Source organism: Salvelinus fontinalis, chromosome 39 (genome assembly GCF_029448725.1).
Source record: "Salvelinus fontinalis isolate EN_2023a chromosome 39, ASM2944872v1, whole genome shotgun sequence".
Lineage (NCBI taxonomy): Eukaryota > Metazoa > Chordata > Actinopteri > Salmoniformes > Salmonidae > Salvelinus > Salvelinus fontinalis.
The window spans coordinates 19,077,240-19,085,304 of NC_074703.1; positions in this window are offsets into that span (position 1 = coordinate 19,077,240).

Below are 8,065 nucleotides of genomic sequence, written 5' to 3' on the forward strand. Positions count from 1 at the left end.
TCTAAAATGATCAGCCGAAATTGTTGCAACCCCTATTACTAGCCTGTTCAACCTTTCTTTCGTATCGTCTGAGATCCCCAAAGATGGCAAAGCTGCCGCGGTCATCCCACTCTTCAAAGGGGGTCACACTCTAGACCCAAACTGCTACAGACCTATATCTATCCTACCCTGTCTTTCTAAGGTCTTCGAAAGCCAAGTTAAACAGATCACCGACCATTCCGAATCCCACCGTACATTCTACACTATGCAATCTGGTTTCCGAGCTGGTCATGTGTGCACCTCAGCCACGCTCAAAGTCCTAAATGATATCATAACCGCCATCGATAAGAGACAATACTGTGCAGCTGTATTTATCGACCTGGCCAAGGATTTCGACTCTGTCAATCACCACATTCTTTTTTTTTTTTTTTCTTTTTTTTTTTGGGGGGGGGGGTGGATCAGCTTAATATTGCGGAAAGAATGTTGCTTCCAATGTAGTTGTCTGCATCATTTCCAATCCCCCATATTTTTTGGGGTAAATATATATATCTATTCACGTATGCATACATATACACATATATACATACACATACCTACATAGACATACATACTTTTTTAAAAGAGTATACCTTTATTATTATTCCCTGCAAACCCTACCACCGATCCCCCAATTGGAGTAAACTGATAAACATTTCTGTTTTTACCTTCAATTTATACATCTTATACACATTTTACAGACACAGTCTACTTTATAATAGTTCTCTCTTGTTTGTTCTTAGTCCTTCCTCTATTTCTGTTGTCCATCCAGTTTGATTTCCACTTGTAACTGTGCTATTTCACAATAGCTCCGCACCTATACACATTTCACAGATCCCATATGCCCTACATTGTTTATCTTGTTATTAGTCCCACCCTTCAGCTCCACTCAACCTTTCCCATCTATCTTCCAACATCATCCATTTCGGATTATATTTGCCATATATTTTTCAACTGTGCTGTGATGCTTCACAAAAGATTTGAATCTTCCTATTCTCATAGCTTCCACGGATTGTAAATTAAAAATAAACATTTTTGCTGAAATAATTATTATATTATTGATTGATTGACTATGGCTTTTCAAATCCCCCAGTATTGCTATCTGTAGCGTTAGTTCTACGCAAATGTTGCAATTCTTCAACCATTCCTGGACCTGTGACCAAAAACGAGCTACATGCGGACAATACCAAAATAAATGGTCTAATGACTCTGCCTCCTCACAGCAGAATCTACAGAGCTGGGAAGATTGTATCCCCCATATATATAACATTCTATTAGTTGCAAGAATTTTGTACAATAATTTAAATTGAAAAATTCGAAGTTTTGAATCCGGCGTTGTTTTGCGTATCAATTCATAAACCATGTGCCATGGAATGGGTACATCGAAAATCTCTTCCCAACTATTTTGCAATTTATATGGCACAGCTGTAAGTTTTTTGGTCCTTAAATGAAATTGGTATATGTTTTTATTTATCACACTTTTCTTTAACCATTTATGTTCTTTAATATAAGGCCGACATACAAGTTCCTTACTTTTATCCCCTTCCACCTGCCTCTTCCATTTTTGTGGTAATGCTGCAATTAATTGGTTGTAATTTTGGGTAGAGCAGACATTTCCATATGTCTGTGTTAGCTGCATGTGTGACATTACTCCACCAGTCCTATTTATGATATCATTCACAAAAATTATACCTTTTTTAAACATTTCTTCGGTAAAAACAGTTTTTTTATCAATTACTATATTTGAATTTAACCACAAGATTTGTTGTACTATTTGTTCCGTCCTTTCAGGTGGATTAAACTGAAATTGCAACCAACTTTCTATGGCTTGTTTAAAAAATAAAGATATTTTTGAGATTATTTCCTTTTCAAGCAACCGAAAGTGAGCAGGTGTAATCTGTATAAAGGGAAAAAGGCCCTTCTTGAACATAGGATGAGACATTCTGTCACGGTTCATGAATCCACTGCCTCTCTCTCTCTCTCCTGTGTTTGTGTGGGCGTGGTTTCCAATCTTGGCCTGATTGTCTGCGCCAGCTGGAATTAATTATCTTCCCCTTTATATGTTCTGTAACCTGTGTTTCTTGTTGTCAGATCGTTGTTTCTTCCCTGAGGTTGTGTCGTGTGTCAGTGCTCTTTCTCTCGCAGCCCTTGTGGGGATTATCTGCTGTGCTCCTTCCTACCCAGCCGGACTCACTCCCTTGGATTTCTCAGCACGCTATCATCAGAGGATGTGCCCTAGGCCCTGGGTTGGATTCTGTCTGAGTATATTCTGTCTGTCCTGTTGATGCTGTAAACTATTTCATTAAACCATCGTTGCTTGCATCTTGCATCCGCCTCTGTATTGTGACACATTCGTACCAATCTACTAGAGAACCAGTTTGGATTTAAGTATAACTTTTGTATGACTGATGCCTTTAGTGAGAGGTCTAATGCTTTAATATTTAATAATTTCTGCCCTCCGAATTCATATTCGTTATATAAATAGGCCCTTTTAATTTTATCTGGCTTGCCGTTCCAAATAAAATTGAATATTTTTTGTTCATATAATTTAAAAAGCAGGTCACTAGGTGTAGGCAAAACCACAAGCAAATGGGTAAACTGTGATATGATTAAAGAGTTAATCAGGGTGATTTTCCCACAAATAGACAGGTATTTTCCTTTCCATGGTAGCAAGATCTTATCTATTTTTGCTAACTTTCTATAAAAATTTATTGGAGTGAGATCATTTCTTTCTTTTGGGATTTGTATACCGAGTATGTCCACATCACCACATTCTTATCGGCAGACTCAATAGCCTTGGTTTCTCAAATGACTGCCTCGCCTGGTTCACCAACTACTTCTCAGACAGAGTTCAGTGTGTCAAATCGGAGGGCCTGTTGTTCGGACCTCTGGCAGTCTATGGGGGTGCCATAGGGTTCAATCCTCGGGCCGACTCTCTTCTCTGTATACATCAATGATATAGCTGGTGATTCTCTGGTACACCTCTACGCAGACGACACCATTCTGTATACTTCTGGCCCTTCTTTGGACACCGTGTTAACTAACCTCAAGACGAGCCTCAATGCCAAACAACTCTCCTTCCGTGGCCTTCAACTGTTCTTAAATGCAAGTAAAACTAAATGCATGCTCTTCAACCGATCGCTGCCCGTAGCTGCCGCCCGTCCAGCACCACTACTCTGGACGGTTCTGACTTTTGTATTTGTCCACGTGTTCTAGGTGTCTGGTTAGACTGTGAACTCTTCTTCCAGACTCACATTAAGCATCTCCAATCCAAAATGTAATCGGCTTCCTATTTCGCAACATAGCATCATTTACAAAATAGCCTCCAACACTCTACTCAGCAAATTGGATGCAGTCTATCACAGTACCATCCGTTGTCACCAAAGTCCCATATACTACCCACCACTGCGACCTGTATGCTCTCGTTGGCTGGCCCTCGCTTCATATTCGTCACCAAACCCACTGGCTCCAGGTCATCTATAAGTCGTTGCTAGGTAAAGCCCCGCCTTATCTCAGCTCACTGGTCACCATAGCAGCACGCGCTCCAGCAGGTATATTTCACTTTACATTCATCTTCTGCACATCTATCACTCCAGTGTTGAATTACTATATTGTAATTATTTCGCCACTCTGGCCTATTTATTGCCTTACCTCCCTTATCCTACCTCATTTGCACACACTGTATATAGACTATTGTATTATTGACTGTATGTTTGTTTATTCCATGTGTAACTCTGTGTCGTTGTTTGTGTCGCACTGCTTTGCTTTATCTCGGCCAGGTCGCAGTTGTAAATGAGAACTTGTTCTCAACTAGCCTACCTGGTTAAATAAAAGGTGAAATAAAACATAAATAAAAAAGAATTAAATTTACAACATTAACACTGTATTTCTGATCAATTTTATGTTATTTTAATGTACCATTTTTTTTACTTTTCTTTCAAAAACAAGGACATTTCTAAGTGACTCCAAACTTTTGAACGGTAGTGTAAATCTTGGTTTCTTGGGATGCTTGCAGTGAAAGGAATTATTTGATGAAATATGACTTGGTTCAACTTTGTTTTTTACAATGGCTATACATGGCTTTCTTGCACGGACTGCAATTTTGAGAGCATAAAGTGTAAATGTGGAGGAGATCATTGGCTAAGAAATTTGCAGGTAGCATTTCCTTCACAAAATATTATATAATGTAACACAGATCGCTGTTTGAATCCTCTGTTGAAGCAATGGTTGTGTAGTCTGTTTTGTTTTCACTGCATCCAGCTGTGAAATGACTGCTGAATTGCTGATTTGGACTCATCCTGTTGGCTTTAATCAATCATTTGTGACATTCTTTGAAAGCAGACATTTTCTTCAGAAATGTCAAAACAGTTAAGGCTTTACCCTGAAGACGATTGGGGAAATAGTTACATGTTGTAATAACATCAATATCTGAAATCTGACTCACAAGACTGTACTTTGTCACTGATATGAGAGCTTGTGAGGGCCCTCATTAAATAAAAAATATATATACTCCTGCTGTGTCCTCAACGTTTTACATTACATTACATTTAACATTTAAGTCATTTAGCAGACGCTCTTATCCAGAGCGACTTACAAATTTTAGATTCTATAGAGATGTGATGGTCATTAGCCTTAATCTTAAGAGAGTCAAATATAAACTGTGACCAGTAGTGTCGTTTTATTGGCGTATATCCCGGAATGACAGATTACGGAGCTCAATCTGTAGGTCAACCTCTCATTGCCAACTGCTGGAAGATCAATAAAGCAAGATGGGGCTACAGGGTTTCGTATTACAGTTTTGACCTTTGACCTTACACAAGAAACACAGAGTACAAGAATATCTGGAGTGCCGGTCCAAATCGTTTGTCTAATGAGTCCTGCTGCACATACACTGCATGTGCGTGGTGCATGTCCCTTTGGAATCATTTACTTCAAAATAATGTCAAGCGTGCCTTTTATGTTAGGAAGTGGAACGCTATATAATATGTGCCTTTAACTGAGAAGTGGCTTCAGCCTTGCCACTACCATAAAAGGCCTGATTGGTGGTGCTGCAGAGACTGTTGTCCTTCTGGAAGGTTCTCCCATCGCCACAGAGGAACTCTGGAGCTCTGTCAGAGTGCTCATCGGGTTCTTGGTCACCTTCCTGACCAAGGCCCTTCTCTCAGTTTGGCCGAGAGGCCAGCTCTAGAAAGAGTCTTGTAAAATCTCTGTCATTTTCTTCCGTGTTGTTATAGTGTTCTTAACTATGAAGTCGTTAATGTTCTTAGTTCTATCCTTTGAGAAAAAAAAAACAGGAAAAGATTCTGGGGATGTGCATCTTCAACATGTACCTATTGTTCCTCTTTAGTGAATTTAACAATATGTTGCAAGTAAAAGCCTTGGGTGGCGAGTTGATACAATTCTACATCTGGAAGGTTAAAATCACCCTTAGAATAAATAGGAAAGTTTTACATGTCCCTAAATCTATGAGTTTCATTTGTCCATATGAAGTCTGTATGAAGTCTACTTTTTTAAAGAAAGTCTTCGGTGGGGTAATTGGTATTACTGAAAATAAATATGAAAGCTTTGGGAGCCATTCTAAGAGAGGTTTAAATCTATCTGGAAGATTTACGGCGAGATTATTCAATTTCATAAGATCTGATTTCAGGTTGTTGAGTAATGCTTTTTGTCACTTAAGTATTTCATATTTTTTTGTTTTAATGTCACAGGCAATAAGCATTTCTTGCAAACTCAAAACCCAACAATTTAAAAATCAATAACGTATTAATTTAAAAAATAAGAAATATGAACACAATAAAGCAAGCAAGCATACAATATACAGGACATTTTTTTTAAAGTCAGTATAAATGTGACATTTATGTGTGAGTGAGAAAATCAAATCAAATTTTATTCGTCACATGCACCGAATACAAATGCTTACTTACGAGCCCCCAACCAACAATGCAGTTTAAAAAAATACAGACATGAATAAGAGATAAAAGTAACATGTAATTAAAAAGCAGCAGTAAAATAACAATAGACAGACTTCATACAGGACGGTACCGGTACAGAGTCAATGTGCGGGGGCACCAGTTAGTTGAGGTACATTAGTATGTACATGTAGGTAGAGTAATTGAAGTGGCTATGCATAGATGACAACAGAGAGTAGAAGCGGTGTAAAGAGGGGGGCAATTCAAATAGTCTGGGTAGTCTTTTGATTAGATGTTCATGAATCTTATGGCTTGGGGGTAGAAGCTGTTTAGAAGTCTCTTGGACCTAGACTTGGCGCTCTGGTACCGCTTGTTGTACGGTTTCAGAGAGAAGTCTATGACTAGGGTGGCTGGAGTCTTTGACAATTTTTAGGGCCTTCCTCTGACACCGCCTGGTATAGAGGTTCTGAGTGGCAGAAAGCTTGGCCCCAGTGATGTACTGGGCCGTTCGCACTACCCTCTGTAGTGCCTTGCGGTCGGAGGCTGAGCAGTTGCCATACCAGTGTCATGATGTGGCCCTCTTTGGGTATAGCGCGTGCCTTCCCCATCTCTCTCCCTCTGAAAGCCAGGTTCTGTTCTCAGGTCGTAAATTCCTGGAGGAGACTCTCTTGGCCATGCGGTACAGAGAGAGGGTTCACAGAACAAAGGAACTTCTTCTACCTCACAGAACTTGAGAACTGAACAATATCCATATTTTGGAGAATGTGTAACCGGTCAGTGGAGAATCCAGCTACGACCGGTCCATTTTGTTTAATGTTTGTGACCTCATGAGACAACACAGCCACATTACCAAAACGCTGTTTATACAAGAGTCTCCGTTATGAGATTTGCATCTAATTATTGTATAAAATGAATGAGTAAAGATGAAACTATTTGTGAAATTATGTAATGTACTTTTAAACTGTTTAATGAAAGAGAATCCAATTCCCTTTAAAGTTAACTAAGTCATTGGCCCGCCCCATGAGCACAGACATTGATCTGGCGTCATTGGACAGCCTTTTCTGCTCTGTTCTGCTCTGTTCCGAATATTACCCCCACCTGGAGAAGCCCCCTCCAGACCAAGCGTACCTCGATTACCAAGAAGGCTAAGGTTTGAGTAGAGACCATGCATTTCTCGGTTGTTGAATTCCTAACCAAACCACGTGGAGCATTGGCACACTGGTGGAAATGGTTAAACTCTGAGACTATCGATACCGACAGAATAAGAGCAAATCCTCTATACTAATTACTACTTACTAGAATTTATGTTGACCTGGAATGCGAAGACCGACAACCGCCAAAACATCTATTCTATAAGAACATTTCTAAATGTTACTCTGAAGTTTCCATTCTAACCAAAGACTCCAGGGACGTAGAGAGAATCTCAGATGAACTTTCCAACAGAAAAGGACAAATTCTAACAGAGATCACAACGAAACACTGAGCGTAAATATATGTATTGATTGCAGTTAGTCCCGAATGAGTGGGCGTTCATGTGCAAAGGGATTAGCATTTCAATTATTATAATTATGAACTGTGTAGTGTCTTTTGTCTTTCGCGCCCTTCTCAGTCCCTTTGTCTACCAAGCCGCCATATCGGTTTAGCCCACTAGGGCACATCCCCTATCATTTCCTTGTAACCATATCTACATTGTTGTTAGTTTATGCATTTCTGTGATTATTTAGTTAGTAAATAAATTACTAAGACAATTGATGTATGAATGATTCATAGTGAAGGCTGGGTTCGTGCAGATAACCAACAATTTACGACGTTTGGAATGAGACTAACGCGAGGTAAAGAATAATTCATTAATTAGAAGACGAATTGATCAGATATTAAAATATCTGAAAAGTTATAGTAGGAAAATTATAACTTTGTAATCTGAAGATTCCTTGGTACCCTGACTTCCTAGTTAATTACATTTACATGATTAGTTTAATCACGTAATAATAATTACAGAGAATTGATTTGATAAAATAACAGTCTTGACTTTAATGATGCCAAAGACACGACACCAGGCAGTGATGCAACCCGTCTCGACAGTGCAGCTATAGAACCTTTTGAGGATCTGAGGACCCATGCCAAATATTTTCAGTCTCCTG